The following is a 17,046-nucleotide window of genomic DNA, read 5'->3' as shown; positions in this document are numbered from 1 at the left end:
AAATGTGGATTCCGGGTTAAGTTCGCTTCCACCTTCGGCCTGATCATCACTTTCCATCAGGTGAGTTGTAAGGTGGACCGACGACCTGATAAAGGTAGCAGGAAGGCGCTGGATGCAGGCCGCTACCAACCGTGCGATGTGGAAGTCATTGGGGGAGCCTATGTTCAGCAGTAGACGTCCTGTAGCTGAAATGATGATGATGATGAGTTGTAAGCCTTATTTTATTCACTCACTAGCGGCCGCCCGCGACTTCGTACGCGTGGATCCCGTTTTACCTCCTTCATCTATCTTACGCGGTTTAGACTTTTTCATACAAATGTTTTTTTTTCGCTAACTCCCGTTCCCGTGGGAATTTTGCAATATCCTGTTGTAACTAAGCTTTAAGTTTACTAAGGTACCTGCATGCCAAATTTCAAGCGTCTAACTTAAGCGGTTTAGATTTTTCATACAAAAAGATTTTCCCGCGAATTCTCGTTCCCGTGGGAATTTCGGGAATTCCTTGTTGTAACTAAGCTTTAAGTTTACTAAGGTACCTACATACCAAATTTCAAGCGTCTGACTTAAGCGGTTTAGATTTTTCATACAAAAGGATTTTCCCCCTAATTCCCATTCCCGTGGGAACTTCGGGAATTACTTATTGTAATTAAGCTTTAAGTTTACTAAGGTACCTACATGCCAAATTTCAAGCGTCTAACTTAAGCGGTTTAGATTTTTCATACAAAAGGATTTTCCCGCTAATTCCTGTTCCCGTGGGAATTCCTAAGTATACTATAACCTGCCCAGAAGTATGAAGAATAATTGTACCAAGTTTCGTTAAAATCCGTCGAGTAGTTTTTGTTTCTATAAGGATCATACAGACGGACAGACAGACAGACAGACAGACAGACAAAAATTTTACTGATTGCATTTTTGGTATCAGTATCGATCACTTATCACCCCCTGATAGTTATTTTGAAAATATATTTCATGTACAGAATTGACCTCTCTACAGATTTATTATAAGTATAGATTATTCCCTGTTTTCACTTGTCATCGAACAAAAATTTAGAGAAAGAAGGGCCTCACACTGCTGTAGTTATAACTACATGATCACAAACCCTAAAAGGACAAACATGACCTTCACTAGTTTAGTTTTTATTGGCGGTCAAGCTGTAGATCCTGGCTACACAGGAGTTGCAGCGGTGAGAACTAGAGGTGGGAATAGTCCGAAAAAACCCAAAGAATGCAAGTACAGAAGTGTGACCCCGAATTCTTGTTTTCTGCCTAACCCCAAAGCAGATGAAGCATGCTTTATCAAATTCACAACTTCCAATCTCCGCTGCGTCAACAAAGTTATCTACAGCCGATAAAAATTCAATCTGTCTCAGACATTTCATGGGATATCTCGCCTTTTATATTCTCTATTTGCCGTGTTCAGTATCTACCAGCTCGGATTAGTTTGAATTAAAAATGGCGGACAAGTGTGAAGCGGCATGTTCTACGAATGACACGGAGAAGGCGATTACAGTCTTGAACGGCACTCACTCTGATTCGGTTATAGACACAATGTACCTAGCTGAGCTTCTGTGGCAGATTCGAGTGCCGCTGAGAGCACATAGTGTGATAACTGATAAGCAACGGTATTTGTCGTAGTTGTATGTTATTTTCAGTAAGATCCTTTCACTTTCGTCTTTCGTTTTCTCATTTTACAAGGTAGTACCTACAAAGATATATCAACTAACAAACAAAACTAACAAACGAAACGGTAAAAAAGATAAGACCTGTGTGCATAGGCAATAAGTAGAGTAGAGTCTACCTTTTATTGCCGTTTTTTGCTGATGCAAATCAATCAATCAGTGCCTACCTTGGAGTAAACCAAATTCACCAAAGAAACGTTAATTACACTAAAATTGGTTCAACAGTTATGAGTTTATGACCGCGCCCGCGGTACCACGGCGATACCCTGTCGGACGAAATACGAGTAAAACACCATCGAAATAACTATGTACGTCAATGTAACACTACTTGTATCATACATTAAAATTGGTTCAACAGTTATGACTGCGGAACCCCAGAGCGAAATAAAAACCATTGATAGCATTCTCATTTGCACTCGCAATGAAATAGGATCAATTTAATTAATAATCCTGCCGCCTTTTCGTACGCCGTCGGCAGTGGTCCAATGTTATGTAAGCTTTTCATTAAAATATATTTTTAATAAGACATAGGTATTAGTAGGTACTTATTAGGTAAACGCAGCGTGGGACGTCCACCCACAAGGTGGACCGACGACATCAAAAAGGTAGCAGGGAAGCGCTGGACGCAGGCCGCTACCAATCGCTCAACATGGAAAGCATTGGGGGAGGCCTATGTTCAGCAGTGGACGTCCTATGGCTGAAATGATGATGATGAGGTACTTATTATGAAAATAGAAGAAGACATTTTGGCAAGACCAAAGGGACGTGCATTGTGCATGTGCATAGCCCGAAAATGTAACAGGTTAAAGTTACCTACACACTGTTAAACTCACCTCTCATTCCCAACGCTGCAACTCCTGTGTTAAATAAGAAGTGCGCTACTACTATCTTCTTACTAGATCTTATCTATTAATGCGATTTTGTGGTTATAAACGACAAGCCACACTCTTAAATAAATAGTTAAATCTTTATTTTACCGATTATGTAACATTATTTCAGTGAAACTCTTAACTTCTGTGCTAGATATAATATCTACGAGTATATGACAGAAGACAGTGTCTTCTTTCATTAAAACTCTCCTTTGTCTCTCGTACTCTGTACCACACGTGTAGAATTAATTCGAGTGGTGAAGCAAAGACGATTGCTTCTTTCCCTAGGTGCGGGCGTGTAGGATCGCAGACTACTTCGTTTCATAGAGGGCAACGACAAAGAAAAATTTTGAGAGGAACTGTGGGCTACTACTACTAGATACTTAATTCGTAACCTCAGAATAAACGTGCCTTCAAAATTCTCGATTCTAACCCTAGGTTGCACCATCTTAAATTATGCGTGTACCTACAGACGTTACAATGACACGACTATAATACGGTGCAACCACAGATCACAGAAACTAAAGGCAGATGTGACAAGAGGGCAGGGTCGGTGTCACAGCAATATGCCCAAAAACAGAATACATTTCTGCAGACATCATAATGTAAACAGTTTACATTGCTTACGTAGTACCAAAGATTATTCGAACTGTTACACCTTGAAAATGTTGGCTAAACTGCTGTATTGCCATCATAACCTGCAGAGTCAGCATTTTCACGATGCAGCGAGCCTGAACCTCCAGTTCGGAGGCGCAGTTCAGACCGGGCATCTATCCAGTAAGGACCTCTAACTTTCGGGCATTCAAAATAGAGTCAGTTCGGATATTCAAAGTAAAATTCTGTGTTTAAAGTAAACGTATTTCAGTTAATAAAAAATAATTGTTTTTTAAAAAGACATTTTAATATCCCGTCATAACATTGGTGTCAGCGAGAAGGGATGTAAAAGTACATCTCAAGGACGTCTCCAAGTGTGCAAAAATAATCAGCAGTGCCACGCATCCAACATCGTCATCACCCGAACTATCATAGCCCAGTGTCCGTCATCATCATCATCGTCGTCATCATCGTCGTCATCCCGGTTTGGACTCATCATCATCCAGAGGCCGGAAGTATCCCGGTTCATCCAAAGCCGAAATTATCCCGGCTCTCCAGTGGTCGCGCATCGCTCTTCTATATCCCGCTGTATCCTGCTCTGCAAGTCGTGTCTACGTGTCCAGTGTCAACGAGTTCAACTACAGTGTTCCAGTTCCAAGGTCAACACTTCGAATCCCGTTTAGTGCATCGTAAAATGAAGTGCATCATCCTGTGAGTTAAAACAACTTTTTATTTACTTCGGTTCAAGATCTAATTCAGTGATAAATTCAACAACATCCAGTGAATAATTTTTAGAAAAATAACTATATCATAGCATTAACATTATTCATTAGAGTAACAACATATTAAATTAAACTTTGTACTTAATTAATATCTGTTCCTGTAAGTAAGTGTTAGTCAAAACAAGCGTCGCCTCGTCCGGCGCCCACGCATTCACATACCTTCGTTATCGCTGTACTCGCCGCTCGCAGTGTCTTCAAACCAGGTGGCTAAATTAAACAATATTTTTATACAGGGTCTCTTCGTAAATTTATTTTGTTTGTGTGTCGGTTTTTATTACAGATTTTCCTAGTGAATTTTACGTAATCATTCAATTATTGTGCTCTTATATTATTTTTTTGTCGTGTTCATTGTTTTCAGCAAGTTAAAATATTTCATAAATAATATTCATCAATTCAGTAATACATTAAATTAAAAATGCCGCCAAAACCAGAAACCGAAACGTCAGAGGAAAAATTAGACATATCAGTTTTGTTCAAATTTATTAAACCATTCGACGGAAAACGCGAAAATCTAAATTCATTTCTAAGTAACTGCAATAATGCCAACTCTCTCGCACATTCAACACAAAAGCCGATTTTATTTAAATATATATTGAGCCAGCTCGAAGGCAAGGCTGAGGTAGCTTGCTCTATAAAAGACTTCGACAGTTGGGACCAGCTCAGTGAATTCCTAAAAACCCAATTCGGAGAAAAGAAGCACTACACTCACCTCCTTGCTGAATTACAGGAATGTAGGCAGTCAAATTCTGAGCCCGTTAATCAATTCGGGTTACGGATTGAAACTTGCCTTTCAAAATTATTAACAGAAATCACACTATCCAATAAAAAATCAAAAGAATTAGTCGGAAAAATCGCTGCAATGGAAGATTTAGCTCTCCATACCTTCCTTCTGGGATTAACACCCAAAATCTCAAATATTATCAGAATGAAAGAACCCGCAACATTAAATGAAGCCGTAAACCTAGCCATTTCAGAAGAAAAGATCCAAAAATTGATGACCCGCCATAATCCTGCTCCTGTGGCCGGGCCATCACCGCGTCCCCGATTTAACAATACGGGAAATAATTTATTTAGACCCACAATAAATAATATTCAAAATCCCAATCAAAATCCCAATCAAAATCCTAACCAAAACCCAAATTTCTGCAGATATTGCAAAAACCAAGGTCACACAATTGAAAACTGTCGAAGGAGAGAATACAATAACAACCGCTTCAAGTTTTCTCAAAATCCGACGCAAAATTCCAGTCGTCCAAGCTTTAATCAGAACCAGAGATCTAGAACGTCTCAACCAGCACGCGTTCATTGCGTTGAAAATTCCGAATATCCTGATCCTGAAATTCAACCCTATATTTATGAGGACACAACAATTCAACAGCCCGAAGACGATGACCAAATCCCAACAAATCATTTAAACGAGTAGTGGGCTCACGCAGGTGTCTCGTGCAGCCCAAATTTACGACCTTAGCGCGACCCTATTCTATCAACGGCACCATCAATCATACAAAAATCCAGGACCACACGGGTAACCAGCCCCAAGCAAGTGTCCAATCCTCCAAAATCCAGGACCACACGGGTAACCAGCCCCAAGCAAGTGTCCAATCCTCCAAAATCCAGGACCACACGGGTAACCAGCCCCAAGCAAGTGTCCAATCCCACAAAATCCAGGACCACACGGGTAACCAGCCCCAAGCAAGTGTCCAATCCTCCAAAATCCAGGACCACACGGGTAACCAGCCCCAAGCAAGTGTCCAATCCTCCAAAATCCAGGACCACACGGGTAACCAGCCCCAAGCAAGTGTCCAATCCTCCAAAATCCAGGACCACACGGGTAACCAGCCCCAAGCAAGTGTCCAATTCTCCAAAATCCAGGACCACACGGGTAACCAGCCCCAAACAAGTGTCCATTCAAATATCAAAACAGAAAAGTATATACCCACAATTCCTAAATCCTGTAAGGATACAAACAAAGAAGTCTACGAAATCCTAACTGATCCTACAAAAAAATCGTTACCACATGTGCTAATCCAAACATCAGTATCTGATATACCTCTATGTCTACTAGTTGACTCAGGTTCTTCCATCAGTCTTTTGAAAAGAACTTCAATTCTAAATCGACCCAAAATAATCAGAGAACCTATTCAGATCAAAGGAATTGATCCTGTAGAAAAACCAACTCCAACTCTTGGACATCTAAATTTAACTCTTTATTTGTCTGATAAAATCCCTTGTAATTATATTAATTACAAATTCCACATAGTTAAAGATATTCACCTCCCCTACGATGGAATCATTGGAAACGATTTCCTCAGCAATTTAAAATGTAATATTAATTACAACAAAAATATCCTTATGATCAATCAATTCAATTTGAATCTTTACTTCAATGACCCCGTGTACGTGATTCCACCACGATCAGAAACCGTCATTGAATGTTCCGTATTAAATCCAGATGTAAAAGAAGGACTTGTTCTTGACCAACATATTTCTGACCAATTGTTTGTTGCAAATTGTGTAACAAAAGTAAAACAAAATCACAGAATCAATATTTCAATTTTGAATACATCCGAAAACCCAACAACCGTTAACTCGAACCTGAAACTAAAACTTACTCCCTTGGAAGAACCTATCAAAGACAATGTCGAACCAATTAATTCTCAATTCTCTAATTCCTATGACTGTTTCGAACGGACTCAAAAAGTTCTACAACTCCTCCGTACATCTCATATGAATAAAGAAGAAATTGAAGCTCTTCATGAAATCTGCTCTACGTATTCAGATATTTTTCATCTTCCTAACGAAAAACTTACCTATACTGACGCTATAAAACATGATATCACGACAACTTCTCAAAATCCTATTCACGTCAAATCGTACAGATTCCCAGAATGTCACAAATCAGAAGTTGATACTCAAATCAATAAGATGCTCAATGATGGAATCATCAAACCTTCCAATTCTCCATGGTCATCCCCTATATGGGTGGTCCCCAAAAAGCTCGATGCATCCGGACAACGCAAATGGCGCGTCGTTGTCGATTATAGAAAATTGAACGATATTACCATTGGTGATACATATCCCCTACCTCAAATTAATGAAATATTAGATCAACTTGGAAATAGCAAATATTTCTCAACCTTAGACCTAGCCTCAGGTTTCCATCAAATTAAATTAAATGAAAACGATGCGCCCAAAACAGCATTCAATATTCCTCAAGGGCATTACGAGTTCACCAGAATGCCCTTCGGCCTCAAAAACGCACCTTCAACCTTTCAGCGATTAATGAATACCGCCCTATCCGGACTCAATGGTATACAATGCTTCGTTTACCTTGATGATATTGTCATTTATTCACCAGATTTAAATTCACACGTAAATAATTTAGCGTCAGTATTCCACAAACTTCGGAAATTCAATTTAAAACTACAACCAGATAAGTGTGAGTTCCTCAGAAAGGAAGTCACTTATCTTGGTCATGTAATAACAAATGAAGGTGTCAAACCGAATCCAGACAAAATTAAAGCAGTTACTGAATTCCCCATTCCTGAATCCCCAAAAGATGTCAAATCCTTCCTCGGGCTCGTTTCTTATTATAGAAGATTTATTCCAGAATTTTCAAAGATTGCCAAACCACTTACTTCTTTATTAAAGAAAGACGAACCTTTTATATGGGAAAATCCTCAACAACTTGCTTTCGATGAACTGAAGCAAAAACTTACCACTGCTCCTATCTTATCCTATCCAGATTTTAGTCAGCCATTTAACCTTACCTGTGATGCATCCAACCACGCGATCTCCGCAATCCTGTCCCAAGGTCCCATTGGAAAGGATCAACCAGTAGCATATGCGTCTCGAACCTTGAACAAAGCGGAATGTAATTACAGTGTAACGGAGAAAGAATGTTTAGCAATCGTGTGGGGAACTAAAGTTTTCCGTCCATACTTATATGGGCACCGTTTCAAAATTTTAACGGATCACAAACCTCTCAAATGGCTCTTTAATTGTAAAGATCCTGGATCAAAATTAGTCCGATGGCGACTCAAACTCGAAGAGTTTGATTATGAGATCGAATATAAAAAGGGTAGAGTTAACAGTAACGCTGATGCGTTATCCCGCTATCCAGTAAATCCTGTACAACATTCAACTGAGCCACAGAATTTTCACAACGATGATCCTCCTGCTTCTTCCAGTAATCGAAATCCTCCACTTAATGATCCAGCACCATCCCAAGATCCTTTGCTCGACATTAATCTTGATGATTTCGGACTCCTTGAAATCAGCCCTCATAGTGATGATCTCAACGTTGATTTCGACGTCTTAGAAATTCCCTCTCCACAACCTGATACCTTACCTGTCGAAACACCAGGTCCTGCCGCTCGTCCACCACCATCAGCCAATACCGGTTCTCCCGTCTCGTCACCTTCTCACGCTACCGCACCTGAAACAGAAAATATAAATATTAATGAACATAATGTACAAAACAGTAACTACAGTCAATTTCTTAAAGCAATTGGAGATAAAAATAAATCTTTTGACACAAACATTTTGGAACATAATGAAAGTTTAACTAAAAGTAACTGTTCAATAATACTTATCCCCACTTCATTGGATTTAGATGACTCAAATCCGTATGTGCAAGAAATCTTATCCAAAGTAGATGATCCAAACTCCTATGTTGCAGCTGAAAAAGAACTTTTTAGATATCAAAAAATCCCTTGTAATAATAAAATATATTATTTCATTTTCACAAAAGTACATTACTTTGACGAAGCAACTTACCCCGATATATTCCGAACATTAGAAAATGTAAAAACTGAACTACTATCCGAGGCTCATGTTTCACAATTCGCTATATCAGATTTCAAAAATGCGTTTGAAAAACATTCTTTTGTCAAAATTTATAATATGCTAACATACCTTTTTAACAACACTTCTGTCTCTGTAAATATATACCATAACAACATTATTTATCCAACACCCAGTGAGATCTCAAAGATCATGAAAGAGAACCATGATATTCCTATTGCCGGACACCTTGGTACTGAAAGAATGCTCAATAGAATTAGAGAAAGATATTATTGGAAAAACATGAAATCAGACATAGAACACTACGTAAAAAACTGCTCAGCCTGTCAATCCAACAAAGCCTTAAGACAGATTAATCGTGCACCCATGCAAATAACAACAACATCCACACGTCCTTTTGAACGGGTTAGTCTCGATATAGTAGGTCCCTTACCTGAAGCTGGACTTAACAAGTTAAGATACATACTCACTCTACAGGACGATTTAACAAAATTCTCTATAGCATACCCCATTTCCAACGCAACAGCTGAAGAAACCTGCGAATGTCTAGTTCATTTCATATCACTTTTTGGAATTCCAAAGGCTATATTAACTGATCAGGGCACAAACTTTACTGCAGAACTTTTCAAGAAAACGTGTGAATTTCTGAAAATAAAACAAATTTGGTCAGCTCCATACCATCCACAAACACAAGGTGCTCTAGAGCGGAGCCACAGTACCCTCAAAGAGTACCTTAAATCATATGTTAATGATAATGAAACCAATTGGCATAGATTTGTTTATACAGCCATGCTCTCTTACAATAGTGCAGTTCACTCTACAACTAAGTTTACACCATATGAATTAGTTTTTGGGCACAAACCCTTCATTCCAGATTCAGTATATGATCTACGAGAAGACCTCACATACCCTGAATATATTAAAACACTTCATCACCGACTTAAGGTTTCCCGCCAAAAAGCAATAGAAAATATAACATCCTCCAAAGAAAGATCTAAAACATATTATGATCAACATGTCCGTGCAGTAAAGTACAAAATTGGTGATTTTGTTTACCTTAAAAATCACCCCCGGCTAGGCAAAGCCTTAGCCCCGATATGGAAAGGGCCGTATAAGGTCGTAAAAATACACGGAGGAAACACCTTATCGATACTTATCAATCGTCGACATGTGAAGCATCACTACGACGAACTGAAGCTTGCAAACCCAAGCTTAGTTAGTTAGGACTGCCCTTAAGGCATTTTATTTTAATATAAGAATTAGTCTTAACTAATTCTCTCCTTCTATTATATAATTATAACATGTAGTTTTATATTATATTACAGAACGGTTTCAATCAGCCTCACCATTGTCGCTTCAGATATAGTGCAACAGATAGACGAGAATCCAGGAATTTACTTCGACCCAATTGGAACAGTTAGAATCACCAGTGATGACCTTCACGTTTTGGTTCCGGTAGACATAGCATATATAAAACCTCACATAGACAATATAAATTCCATCCTGGGAATTGCTAGGTATCTTTGCCAACAAAATGATTATATTTCAGATATTGAATGTAATAGTTTATTACAACCCCTGGTTTCAAGACTCAGTGACATAAAACGAGATTATAGTTCTATCTCACATTTGATTTCAAATCGCGATAAAAGATCCGCCTGGTTCGCCGGAATTGGAACCGCTTTTAAACAAATAATCGGTACAATGGACGAAGACGACGCTATTAAATATGGTAACGCCATTCAAACCCTTCAACGTAATGATAAAAAACTTGCATCATTACTTAAGGACAACATCTTAATGACTAGTACGGCACTTTTGCACTACAATGAAACCATAACAGCCATTACCGTAAATGAAGCACGTTTGAATGACGCTATTGAAAATTTGTCAGCTAGTGTTAAGAACCTATCTGTAGTTTCTAATAAGTTAATAATAGAATCCAAAATGGATATAGTCTGTAATGAACTATACTCAAGTTTACTTACTTTATCATTCAAAATTGACGATTTGGTTAATGCAATAATGTTTACTAAAAGTCACTCTCTTCATCCATCTATTCTTACACCAAAACAATTTTATGATGAATTAATAAATAGTGTCAGAAATTTACCGAAATACCAAGAGTTGCCCATAAGTCTAAGTTTGGAAACTGTTCATAATTTAATAGATGTTTCAAAATTAAATTGTTATTACACTATAAATAAAATTGTTTTTGTAATTAAAATACCATTAGTTCATGGAATTGAGTATAATCTGTATAAACCTTTACCGATACCAGTACCACATAATAAAGAAAATCCAGATACATTTGCCATGATTGTGCCTTTCTGTAATTATGTAGCTGTAAGTAGAGATAAGTTAACATATGTATGTAGCAGAGATATTGGGGAATGCGCTAAACCAAATAACCAAGTTTATATATGCGGCGATCTAAACGTTTTGTCTGTACAACATACACCTATTTGTGAAACTGAAATGTTATTAAAAGTAGTAAATAAATTGCCGCAACAATGTAAATCAAAGTTAATTTATGGTCAAATAGACATCTGGCAAGAATTGAAGGGCAACCGATGGATATTTGTTGAAAGTGAACCTACTAAACTTACCGTAGAGTGTGGTTCCCAAGTTACAGAGACTAAATTATCAGGTACAGGCATCCTTAATTTACAATCTGGATGTATTGCCTTTTGCAAGAATAGAGAATTAATTGCTAAATCTAATTTAAATTTTACAATAAATATAAAATATTCAGATTTTAATTTAATTAGAGATAACTGTTGCAATGTAGAAAAGCTTAAATTGTTACAAGAAAAAACGAAACCTCTTAAATTAACTGATGTTAAATTGAAAAAACTTTTAACTGTCGATAATAACCAGATAGTAACAGATGTTGATAAAATTTTAAATGAACCTAGCCCATTAATTGAATATGATTCGCATTACCCCATTCTCACTTATTGTGTAACTATTGTAATCTTTATAATTTTAATTTTTATATTTTATAAAAAGCTTATTAGTAAATGCCCGAAATTTAGTTACAAGGTTGGAAATAACTCTAATAGTAATGATAATGATTCGGAAAATGCTCAAGAATTAGCAGAAATACCTGCTCCAAGAATTAGAATATTATCCTGAAACTTCGCAAATAGCGTAAGTTTCATCTTAAACGGGGGGCTGTTACACCTTGAAAATGTTGGCTAAACTGCTGTATTGCCATCATAACCTGCAGAGTCAGCATTTTCACGATGCAGCGAGCCTGAACCTCCAGTTCGGAGGCGCAGTTCAGACCGGGCATCCATCCAGTAAGGACCTCTAACTTTCGGGCATTCAAAATAGAGTCAGTTCGGATATTCAAAGTAAAATTCTGTGTTTAAAGTAAACGTATTTCAGTTAATAAAAAATAATTGTTTTTTAAAAAGACATTTTAATATCCCGTCATAACAGAACGTTGAGTACTGATACCGCAGTATTGAGCACATAAAATATTTTGATTACTTTGTGTGTGTCAATTTCTAATGCGACACTGAGTTTAAAACTCAGCGCATTAGTTGGCATCTCTCTATATCTCTATGGGTGGGACAAAAGCGCTTCTTCATCTTCTACTGTTACAAGATGAAATTTCTTGAAAAAACCCTTTTAACGGCTTGTTACAACTACATGTAGGTACGTAGTGAGTTCGTTCAGCCAAATGACGTCCACTGGACAAAGGCCTCTCCCAAGGTTTAGAAGAAATGTAAAAGATATCTATCTACGAACTAAGTTATCTATCTAGGTATACTCGGACAGCCACGCGACGACACTTACTGAGATTGGTCCGAATCAATTTGCACCGACATTCGCGATCGCAGTGTTGCCAGCTTGGATCGCAATTCGGGACGGATTGGATCTGTTCATAAATAACCTAACCACGCAAGTGGCCATGTTTAAATAAAAGAAAGGCTAAGGAAAATATCTCTCTGTATGACCCCTAATTGCCTTTGGTTTTGTCTCTAATGTATGTTATTTTCACCTTTAATTAAGTTTGCATTTAACAAGTGTCGTTTTTGTAAGTTTTTCTTGTGAATGCTACAATGTAACCTTGTTGGTGATCAATTAATAAATCAATAGATTGAGATCATTGTTGCGAATGTTTATGTAATGTACCTATTCTCCAATAATTTTTAATCTTCTTTTACTTTATGGGTTGTATAACAATTGAGCAACATCCCTGGTGTCAGACATAAGCTGCCTTATTACAAGAACAGACAACAAATTAACAACAATTTGTAGAAACAAAAGCATTTATGTAGCATATTAATGGCTTGTTAATTTGTTGTCCGACCGAACGAACCGAGAACGGTTAAGGACCGAGAATGGGTTAGCGTTAATGCTTATTTACTAACCATGTCGATCATTAATAAATAATTGAATATTAATGAAGTACAAAATTATATCTCTGCTTTCAATCACGTTGATTAAAGTCTGTTAGTTGTTAATTTCATGTTTTCCACGTGTTAGATGTAATTGAAAAACTATTACTTAAAAACTTCTAAAAATCCCAAAAATGTCCTGCCCAAACTACAAGACCTGGTCACCCCAGACGTCCAGAACTGAACTCCCGAGATAAAACAACGGGTAGATTTTTCCACGTTAAAATAACGCCAGTTATTTGTCTGTAACAAGCTGAAACTTTTGAAATTCAATAAATGTCGTAGGTTCGGAACTCTGTAAGCGTATGGAAAGTTTGGAGTGTCGATATTTTTAAGAGTTTTTCAACTGAGCGCAAACGAGTGATGTAAAAAGTTTGTTTTTACATAACGATCTGGGGATCGGTAAGTAACTGTAGACATTTAACGCCCGTATTCACAAACGATGCTTGCTTAAGTTAAGCAGCAAATCGCAACGCACAGCGTTGAATAGAGCTCTGTGATTGGTTCGTGTGTCACTATCTGTGTCCACGCGCACTGTGAGACCTCATAGTAATGTTTGTGAACGGGCGTAAAACATTTTGTCATTTTTGGAAAAGAGGACTTTGCGTAAATCAAATCAAAGTGTAGTTTTAAAACCAATAGAATGATTTATGAATTAAAAATGTCCTTATCAAACCAAACCAACCTAATTATTAAATAAGTTAACAAATTAAGAATTAATTGTTCCAAAGTCAGTTCCACCATCAGCCTGATCATCACATTCTATCAGAATCCAGATGAGATGCAAGCCAAGAACTTCCCCTTTGTGGTTAAAAAGACACTAATCAAAATGTATCCATCACAACCGTGTTTTTTGTTTTAATATTGTGTAGCCAATAAACTAAGCAATGCTTGTAGTTATATTGTTAACAAAATTAAATGTACTTCATTCAACAACAAGAGCAGAACTAGTAAACAAGCCATTAGTGAAATTTGCTGTGCGCAGCTGCACAGCTGGAGCGATAATGCAGGCGATGAAAGGTTCTGCAGTCGGATTGAGCGTCGTCTTCCAGCCCTACACCACGGAAACTTGAGACTTGACACTTTTAATCAGAAAAATCCATCTATTCACTCACTTTAGCTTAAAAAATACGTCTAAGTGGAAAGCTGCATTTACACTTTAAAAATACAGTAATAAGCTTTTGTATTTGGATTTATTTTAATCATTAATATTCATATTTAAAAAAAATTAGGTTAAATACGTAATATGGAAAAACCAATCTACGCAGTTAGCAGTTGTTCGTAGAGTTCGTAGCGACACTCGTAGCATTCGTAGTAATAAGTGTAACTTTCGTAGCAGCGGCACTCGTAGCAGATTCGTAGCATGTAAACTTGTAGCAAGCATCTTGGCGGATACCTATTTGTAATTCAATAGAATTTGACATAGAAATTTATTCCATCAATTAGGTATAATTAATATTGATGATGAGTTTCTTATAATGAAAAAATATTCGTTCGTTCGTTTCAGAGAAATGACGTCCACTGCTGGACAAAGGCTTTCCACAATGAACGGTCCCGCGCTGCCCGCATCCAGGCTCTTCCCGCGATCTTTACCAGATCGTCGGTCCAACTAGTAGGAGGCCTGTCTCCACGCTACGTCTTCAAACCAGTGGTCGCCACTCGAGAAAAAAATATTAAATAATAATAATTCCGATAAATGTTTGAATTATGAACTGTGTTAAGAACTTGTATTAAATTGGATTTGATTTTCTTACAAACCCAATTTATTCCCATACTAATTTCTCAAGTCCCCAGTTCCTGTGGCCCTCCTCAAAAGCCAATAAACTAGTTTTACAGCCAAGCCATTGTGCTCGCGCTAACTCACAGGCGCTCAGTACGAATTACAGGGTTTAAATTATAATAATTACTTCAAGAACATCTTTACAAAGCTTATAAAAAGTTCCACATATTCTGTTCTTCTATAACTTGTAAAATCGGAGCACTAATGAGAAAAAAATCTCTTCACTAGTTCTACCGTAGAATTACTCAGAGGGAACAAAGGCCTTTATAAAATAATCATTAGAAAATTGATTTACCTTCTCTAAATTAGTCTATAATCGTTATTGGTACTTGGGCAAACCTGCTGTTATATCGTATTCGATGCTTGACACAAACGATGCTTGCTTAAGTGAAGCAGCAAATCGAACGCACAGCGCTGAATAGAGCTCTGTAATTGGTTCGTGTGTCACCCTGTGCGTCCACGCACACTGTGATAAAAATAGCAATCGTTCAAAAGCCTTAGAAATAGCAATCGTTCTTTGGCGACAAAAACAACAATAACATAAAGAAATGTCCAAGTATGTGTCAAAATGGTCACCAGCTCAGCTTTAGTCGTGACAGAAGATGACAACATGATAAATGAATGGGCTTTACCAAAAAAGGTATGGCAGATACCTAGGTAAAGTATGTCCAACTGGAAGAAAACACAAACGTTTGTATCAACATTATTAGTACCTTTTTTCTGTGATGCGGAAAAAGGCACTTCTCTGTGGTATCACGATTAATTTACGTTAAAGTTAGTAAATAAAACAACGTTGATGTTAGATAGTTCCTTTATAGTAATGTGATCAATAGCTTACAAACTTATATTGAAATCTGCATAGTAATAAGGAGAGCAGTAGGTATTCTTAAACCACTCGATATTTTAAATTACGTACAAAATGATAAGTTGACTTGAGGAAAGTATAATGACAAGAATTAAACCCGAATCACCTTAACTCAAATAATAATATACACATTATGAGTAAGAAATCCTTAGTAGGATTATAAATGCGAAAGTTTGGATGTCTGTATGTCTGGATGTTTGTTACTCTTTCACGCAAAAAGTATCTACTGAACGGATTTTTACATGTGTTCTGATCGCAAAACTAGAAAATTATATGAATAAGTATTTTATTCTTATCCACACTTGTCATACCTTAAAACATTAGTGTTTTTTAATACAACGGGAAAGCTCTTGGCCTACATTTCATCACATTACATAAAAACTTAAAAAATACGATTTTAGATGCAGTTTATTAGCGTGCGGTAAAAAGTCCAGTCGTGGCCATCTGGGTGAATATCTATCGATAACGAGTGATTCAAGAATACACGCGACATTGTTATGATAATCCAACTCGATTATGCAAAACGAGTCATTATCCCGACGGAGTTGTGGTGCAATTTGTAAAACCCACCATTTTGTAAGGTTCAATCGGCTCGCGGTCGGCTCAGGACGAAACGTGCGTAACTGGACATTTGCTTCATTTATTTCGATGTAAATTGGGATAGTCTGAAAAATATTATTTATACGTCAATATAGTGCCCCCACTGAAATTGCACTAAAATTTTGAACAATTATTAAGTGATTTATTTATTAGGATAATTAAAAAATATGAAAATTTTCGGAATCGGTACTAAACGGCCAACTGCCAAAAGTTGAAACGGAAAAAAAAATCCGGCACAATATACAATAAGTAGTGGGCGCAATTTCCATTTATAATATAAATGATCTTTATGTAAATTATAGCGTAAATTTTAAAGTTAAAGAAGACATTAAATTATTGTCAACCTCTCCCGATTCAAAACTACATACATATATACTAAATATTTCAATACACGTTTCTCTCAATTTGATATGAGATAAATATAACACTTCAATTGTTCACCACACTTTCGTTCACTACGTCCTATTGCAATCAAAATTCTCTTCCAGACAACCTAAACAAATTAAAATTACTACTTTAATAAAACATTGAATTTCCACGTACGCCTCTCTCCCCCGTTCCCGTGGCCTCGCTTCAAATTGTCCGTGCTAATAGGATTTCTTCCTGGCCAGTCGCTTCTTCCTGCGCCGCTTGGTGTTGCTAGTCGTGCTCTCTTGAGGTTG

General features: G+C 37.2%; 1 long non-coding RNA gene across 1 annotated transcript; it reads right to left on the bottom strand.

Moving 5' to 3' along the window:
- Positions 1–15,712: 15,712 nt before the first annotated feature.
- On the bottom strand, positions 15,713–17,046 carry LOC135082752 (uncharacterized). Its single transcript, XR_010259475.1, has 2 exons — positions 16,928–17,046; positions 15,713–16,449 (listed from the first exon to the last, which is right to left on the bottom strand). It is a non-coding gene; the product is annotated as an uncharacterized LOC135082752 (long non-coding RNA).

The sequence above is a fragment of the Ostrinia nubilalis genome, chromosome 22 (genome assembly GCF_963855985.1).
Source record: "Ostrinia nubilalis chromosome 22, ilOstNubi1.1, whole genome shotgun sequence".
In the NCBI taxonomy this organism is placed as follows: domain Eukaryota; kingdom Metazoa; phylum Arthropoda; class Insecta; order Lepidoptera; family Crambidae; genus Ostrinia; species Ostrinia nubilalis.
The sequence above is the reverse complement of the archived record's forward strand: the minus strand, read 5'-3'. Positions and strand labels throughout refer to the sequence as shown.